Source organism: Rhinopithecus bieti, unplaced genomic scaffold (assembly GCF_001698545.2).
Source record: "Rhinopithecus bieti isolate Rb0 unplaced genomic scaffold, ASM169854v2 scaffold_56563, whole genome shotgun sequence".
NCBI classification, from domain to species: domain Eukaryota; kingdom Metazoa; phylum Chordata; class Mammalia; order Primates; family Cercopithecidae; genus Rhinopithecus; species Rhinopithecus bieti.
In genome coordinates, this window is record NW_016821683.1 from 48,355 (window position 1) to 55,960 (window position 7,606).

The 7,606-nt window shown below is 39.9% G+C and overlaps 1 protein-coding gene across 1 annotated transcript in view; it reads left to right on the forward strand.

Moving 5' to 3' along the window:
• LOC108520946 (40S ribosomal protein S4, Y-like) overlaps positions 1–7,606 on the forward strand; it is a 40,693-nt gene that overhangs the window by 31,104 nt on the left and 1,983 nt on the right. The window lies entirely within an intron of this gene.

Consider the following 7,606-nt stretch of genomic DNA (forward strand, 5'->3'; position numbering starts at 1 on the left):
TTTTTTTTTTTTTTTTTTTTTTTTTTTTTTTTTTTTTTTTCTCTTATGTCTGCTCCAATCTTTATTTAATTTCCTTCCTTCTGCGAACCTTGGTTTTATTCTGCTCTTTTTCTAGTTTCTTGTGATTTAGTTAGGTTTTGATTTGAGGTCTTTTGTAACATAAGCATTTTTGAGCTGCCTTGTCTTGTGTGACATTTTTTGACTTACAGTCTATTTTGTCTGACCCAAATTTGGTCAGCCTTGCTTTCCTTTGGTTACCATTTGCCTGGAACATCAGCTTTAGTTTTACTTTAGTCTTATACTTTCAGCCTATGTGTGTCATTAAATCTAAAACTAGTCTTTTGTTAGTAGCATATCGTTGTACCTTGATTGGTTGGTTGGATTTATTCATTTAGCTAGTCTGTGTCCTTAGATTGGGGTGGGGAGTTAATCTATTTACAGTCAATAATTACTGTTAAGGAAGGCATTAGCATAGCTCTGTTGCTATTTTCTGTATATTCTGTAGATATTTTGTCCCTATTTTTTCTCCCTTATTACCTGCCTTTTGTGTTTTGCTGCTGTCTTTTTTTGTATTGACAAAAAATAAAAGAATACTTTGAATCCTTTCTAATTTTATTGTATGTATCCTTTATTGGTTATTTTCTTTGTGGTTACCAAGGGAATTATATAAATTATCTTAAATTGAAAACAGTCTGTTTTCAGCTATTAAGCTGTATGTCCATATCCCCTCAGACCAACTTTGTTATTGATGCCACACATTAATGTTTTTCTATTGTGTACCCATTTACATTGGTTTATGGTTGTCTTTATGCTTTCATGTTTTAAATTTTATACCAGACTTAAAAGTGATTTATATACTATTATGATCCAGGATTCTCTGTTTTTCTGTATATTTACCTTTACTAGAGATCTTTATGTTTTCATATGGTTTTGTGTCTAATGTCCTTTTGTTGCTACTTGAAGGATTCCCTTTAGCATTTCTTCTAGGGCAAGCCTAGTGGCTTTTGCTTACCTGAGAAGGTCTTATTTTCTTTAATTTTGAAGGACACCTTTGCTTGATTGGTATTCTTGTGAGGACTGAACTCTGATTTTTATCTTGCCTAAATTCCTGTCTAAGGTGACTGGGGAATCATGACATACAAATGGGCATGACTTATCATCAGATGGGTTTTATTTAACCCTATATAGCATGACTTACTTTCCATCCTGACACTGGCATAACATTTTGAGACAATAGAGAAAGTTAAAAAATTTTACCTCAAATCATGTTTCTTTGCCATATTTTGAAATGACCCTACAAAGCTGTTCTTGTGAGGGGAAGATCTGCAGTAAAGAGTCTCCCTTAGCTAGATCTTTTTTCTTCTAAATCCTTCCAATCCTAAAGAGATTAACTAAAATCTGAAACATTTGTCATGTCTGTCTCCAAGGGCAGCCATTATAAGACTCCTTCAGCTTTGATCTCCACCATCTTTTATCTTAACTAAAACATTCCCTTTCTGTCAATCCCAGGTCTTTAGGCAAACTCACCTTACGCAAACCAGTTGTCAACCAGAGAATGCTGAAGTTCACCAATAGCCTGGACCACCCCCTAGGACGACCCCACTTTGAGTTGTCCCACCTTTTGGACCAAACCAATGTATTTCTTAAATGTGTTTGATGTCTCATGCCCTTCTAAAACGTATAAAACCAAGGTGTGTCCCGACCACCTTGGGCACATATTCTCAGGACCTCCTAAAAGCTGTCTCATGGACCATGATCACACATATTTGGTTCAGAATAAATCTCTTCAAATATTTTACAGAATTACACTCTTTCCATTGACACTTGGTTGACAATTTGTTCCTTTCAGCACTTTGAGTGAGTCATCCCACTGTCTTCTGGATTGGAGAGTTATCAGAGATTATCAGAAAACTGCTTCTCTAGTAGGAGTTCCCTTGTACATGATGCGTCATTTTTTACCTGCTGCTTCCCAGATTCTTTCTCTGTGACTCTGGGCAGTTTGATTGTATTATCTCTTGATGTGTGTCTCTTTGGGCTTATCCTAGTTGGAGTTCAGCCTCTTGAATTTGTATGTCCATCTTCTTTCTTCTTTCTTATAACTGGGGAGTTTGGGCCTTTTTCTTTATTTTTTTGAGACGGAGTCTTGCTCTATCACCCAGGCTGGAGTTCAGTGGCGTGATTTCAGCTCACTTCAAATTCCACCTCCTGGGTTCATGCCATTCTCCTGCCTCAGCCTCCTGAGTAGCTGGGACTACAGGCACCCGCCACCATGCCCGGCTAATTTTTTGTATTTTTAGTAGAGACGGTGTTTCACCGTGTTAGCCAGGATGGTCTCGATCTCCTGACCTTGTGATCCGCTCACCTAGCCTCCCAAAGTGCTGGGATTACAGGCATGTGCCACTGCACCTGGGCCATTGTTTTTTTTCTAGTAGTCCTTCTGCCCTTCCCCCTCTTTCCCCCTTTTCTCCCAAATCCCCTTCTCATATTCTCATAGTCTCTGCTCCTTCTACAACTCCTGTAATTTGTGTATTGTTCCTCTTGATGGTGTTTCATACTCCCTTCCTTAGGCTCACCATCTTTGTTATTTTTTTTTTCTTTTTGCTCCTCTGGCTTGTTAATTTTAATGACCTGTCTTCAGGTTTGCAGACTTGTTCGGAACCTATGTATTTTTCAATTCATTTTAATAGTATTCAGCTCCCGTTTGATTATTTGTTGTGGGTTTCCTTCACTTTTTTGGTAACGCTCATGTTATGTGTTGTTTTTCTGATTCTGTCTGTCTGTCTGTGTTCCCTTAGTTTGATGTGCATCTTTAAGATGGTTAGTTTGAATTCTTTGTAAGGTAACTCATAGATCATCATTTGTTTAGGCTTATTTTTCTAGAGAAACACAGCCACCTCCTCCAGTCTCTACCAGGTGTCTTCATACAGGGACGATGACTTTCACTAGTCAACCAGGCCAGAGGTTCTGGGGATCTCTCAACTCGGGATTTATGTGTGCACTTTCCTGGCTGTGCGTCTCTGAAGATCTTAACTTCTTTCATTCCCTGATGCCTGTCTGTGGTAGTACAGCCTGTCTGGTGCTGTAACAACTGTCCCGACCTCCCAAAACTCGCAGGTCTTTGTTTTGTTGTTTTTGAGACGGCGTCTTGCTCTGTCACCCAAATTGACACTTGGTTGACAATGTGTTCCTTTCAGCACTTTGAGTGAGTCATCCCACTGTCTTCTGGATTGGAGAGTTCTGGCTGGAGTGTAGTGGCATGATCTCGACTGCAACCTCCACCTCTTGGGTTCAAGCATTCTCCTGCCTCAGACTCCTTAGTAGCTGCGATTCCAGGGATGTACTACCATGTCTAGCTATTTTTTTCTATTTTTAGTAGAGACAGGGGTTCACCATATTGACCAGGCTGGTCTCTTAACTCCTGGCCTCAAGTGATCTGTCCACCACAGCCTTCCAAAGTGCTAGGATTATAGGCCCAAGCCACCACACCTGACCTGCATGCCTTGTCTTCTTTCTCTGAGTCCCTCGAGCCTGGGTGTCCAAACTACCTTCCTTGTCAGTACTAACTTACATAAGACAGAAAGCAGTTTTTCAGGTGGCTTTTGACCCCTTGAAAAGCCAGAATGTCCATGCATCATTGACATTTCTCTTTCTTTCCTGTGGGAGATGCCAGGATTTTGGATTTTTTTCTCACAAATGTGTTATGCGGTGCTGGGGAAGTGGAGTGTCTTGTGCAGGTTAAAAGCCACAAATGTTTCTATTGGTTTATTGCTTCTTTTCTTGACTTTGTACTAGCCTGGAGTCCTGCAGCTTCTTAACTGATTTGTGGAGTATTCACCAGTGCAATTTAGTTGCATATGTTGTTGTGTAGTTTGTGTGTCCAGTGGGGAGGGAGAGCCTGGGGCCTCCTCTTTTGCCATTTTACAGATGTCTGCTGTGTTGTTATTTTTTAATATTTTAGTTTTTATTTATGTTTCCTTGGTGGTTTTGAAATAAAGCCACCTCTGGTTCTGTTATTTTTAAGTGGTTGTGCTTGTGATTACAGTGTGCATATTGAAATCATCAAAGCTCAGGATTAACTACCTTCTTTATTCTCCTCTGGGACAGTGGCAGGATGTGCTGTTTCTCCTTTTACTGTTCTTGAGATTTTTGACGGATTTCATGCATCTGGGTTGGCATCGTTCTAGAAAATTGTGTTTTCACATACTGCTTTGTCCCTAACCTTCCTCTCACCTTGGTTTTCGGGACTTGCATTTAACTTGTATTAGGGCTTCTCACAGTAGACCCAGTTATCCAGTCTTCTTTGTTTTTCGTCCTTTGTCTTTCTATGGTGCATCATGAGCGTTTCCTCCCAGCACCTTCTGTTTTTCTGATTCTCTCTGCAACCAATTGTGGGCATGTTTCTTTAAAACTGTTCCTTTCCATTCTTAATTTTGGTCACTAAATTTTTCATTATTTGATTTTCAAATCCACTAGGTCACTCTGCAAAGGTAGGCTTCCTGTTGCTGATTTACATTAGTTTTATTCTGTTTTGTTTTGCGTGTGTCCTTGTAGACTCTTTCAAGGCAGTTCCAAGTTCTGCATTTGGTTTGATGCTATGGTGATGATGGTGGTTCTTTATCATGGTGTCTTAGTTTCTTCCATGCTATACACTATATGTAAAGTATTGTTAGTAAGAACAACATGAGGTCAATTTTTTTTTTCCATTCTTTTTTTTTTTTTTAATCATTATACTTTAAGTTCTAGGGTACATGTGCATAACGTGAGACTGTGTAAGGTAACCGTGTCGCGGTGGGAATGGTCTACATCAACTGACTAATTGCCTAGTGTGCGCATGTTAGGATAGGTTGCTCACTGAGCCAGAATTCAAACTGTGGTCAAGCACCCTGACTAATCCATTCGTCAAATATCTATTATCAGGTATAACTTCACAACTCGCATCCCTCTCCCCTCCCCTCCACTCGCCCACGAAATGATAGGCCCCAGGTGCCTGTGAATAGTTCCCCTTCCCAAGTCCACAGTGATCTCATGTTGTTCAGTTCCCACCTATGAGGAGAAGCATGTGGTGTTTGGGTTTTTCTCTTTCTGTGTGGTAAGATATGTATGGTTTCCTGTGGTCATTGTTGCTACATAAGTGTGTATTTTTTAGATCATCCTGTCTTTTATGGCTTGCATAAAATTGATTCCATGGTTGCTATATTGGTGCCACATTTTCTATATCCAGTCTGTCACTGATTGGACATTTGGGGTTGTCCAAGTCTTTGCTATGTGAATAGTGCCCAACAATTAACGACATACGTTGATGCATGGCTGTCCCTTTATTAGCAGCAATGATTCTTAATGCTTTGGGTATAACCCATGTTGTGGCTGGGTCATATGGTACATCTAGTTCTAGATTCCTTGAGAATTTTTTTTTTTTTTTTTGAGACAGTCTCGCTGTGTTTGAAGTGCAGTGATGCAGCCTTGGCATGCTGCAGCCTCTGCCTCTGGGGTTCAAGTGATTCTCCTGCCTCAGCCTTCCAAGAGGCTGGGAACAGTTGCCCACCACCACACACAGCCATTTTTTGTATTTTTAGTAGAGATTGGGTTTCACCATGTTGGCCAAACTGGTCTTGAACTCCTGTCCTCCTGTGAACTGCCACCTCAGCCCACCAGAGTGCTGGGATTACAAACACGACCACCCGGCTAAATTCTGTATTTTGTTAGTAGGAAGACAGGGTTGTTTTTGGGCTCATATGTTTATGAGAGTTCTGCCTTGAGGGTCTCTGGTTAGAGCTTTCACTTGGAGACTGAACCCAGTGCTTTGATTTCTATTCCACTCTCCTTGTGAGGCCATCAGAAAGAAGGCAGAGTCTCACAACAAAAGTCAACATTAGTTTCCACTCAGTCTGTTTTCCTGAGAGTTGTCTAATAGATATATAGAATAGATCTGACACATTCAAGAGTTACAGTGATTCTTGTGAAGGGTCTTAGCTTTCAACTTACATTTACTAAAGTGTCCTGGTGAGTACTTTTCTAAATGTCAGGGGCTTTTTATTGGAACTTAACACACCTTGAAAGAGTCAGTGTTTTCATCAGTTTATACCCTTTCTTCAGTTCTAGAAGCAGTAGCAAACAAGTGAAGGGAAAGAACTATTATTAACAATTTGAATCTTACCAGGAGTAATTTAGTTCTATTTTTTCCCTGTGCGTACTAAGTCCATAGTGTTCCCACATAAGGACTCTGGAAAATGAACTGAAAAACCTTTGTGGACCTTATTATCGACATAAGCAGTGTGAGGCATTTCTGCTGCTCTTTCCCAAGTACTGAGTTTCTTTTACAGGAGTCTCTGCAATTGGGTCTTTTCTATTAGAACAAAACACCCAACTTTCGTTGGCATTTCATCTCACCTCTTTTTCAGGTGTCATCTTCTGTTTATCAGATAGAACAAACCTTGCATTTTGTTACTGACCAGGTGTTTTTATCCAGATCTTCCGACATTCTGCCCTAAAGCATAGTGTACAAAAATTTTTTGTAGCTGAGGGTGTTAGGTGCTACTCGTTTAACTGTCTTCTCGGTGGTTGCCACAAGAACCCTAACCTGGGCCAAGGTTCTGGCCAAGTATACGGACCTAAGAAACAGAATCTTGGGCAGTTAATGTGATTTTTTTTAATTTTTCTGGTAGGAGTGTGTGGGTGCTTTCTTGTGACTTACCTGAACATTATTGGGTATTCATACCATCTGGAATAAATGCAATACAAAATTACTTTCAGATCACTTCTCTGACTCTCAGTATACTTGCTAATGCTGAGGCCAAACCTTTGGTACTTTTAATTCCTGTGACTTCTCACCGTAGCAAAACACACATTTCCCACTGGCCCTGGATTACTGTTAAAAATCTGCATTTTGGATCAATAAACATCTTTGTGGTAGGGAGGGTCAAACTGCAGAAATCTCTTTGTTCATTGTCAAATCGAGCAATTTTCACCTTAAACATAATTTTAATTTTCTTTTATCCCAGCACCTCATCTTTAAGCCCCTCAGGCTGAGTTGGTTTCTTCTTTTCCCATCAGGTTTTGAGAGCTCAGTAAGTGTTTATGCCCTTGATTTATGTTTTTCCTCTTGATTCATAGGTTATAATTTCAAACTTACCCTGGAGTTTTTTAGGCTAGGGTACTAGTTTGTATTTTGTTTTGCTGGCATTAAGACAGGGCTGCATTCTCTGATTTTGGTGTGTCTTCTGGTTTTTTCTTTTCTTTTTTTTTTAATGTGTCTTCACATAAAAAAGTGGACTCATGCCTGAGTCTTAGCAATGGTTTGAGGGAAACTTTTTCTTAAAACATGCTTATTCTGTGATAAATAAAACTTCCTTGACATAGTGGCCTGTGCCCTATATAGGATGCTTATATTAGGTGGTTATGTCCCACAAAAATAAGTCCAGATATCCAAAATGAACGTATTGTTTCAGGGACCCTGTGACAGCCATCAGAACATTGGAAGTTTCCCCCCTCTAGAGATTGGATTAACTAGCAGTCCAGTTAAAGTCCTTTCATTATTGTCTAGTGTCTTTCTGATTAGCCTGAATTTCTCCAGTTCTCCCTCCCTCTTAGTCATCATTCCTTTCTTCCC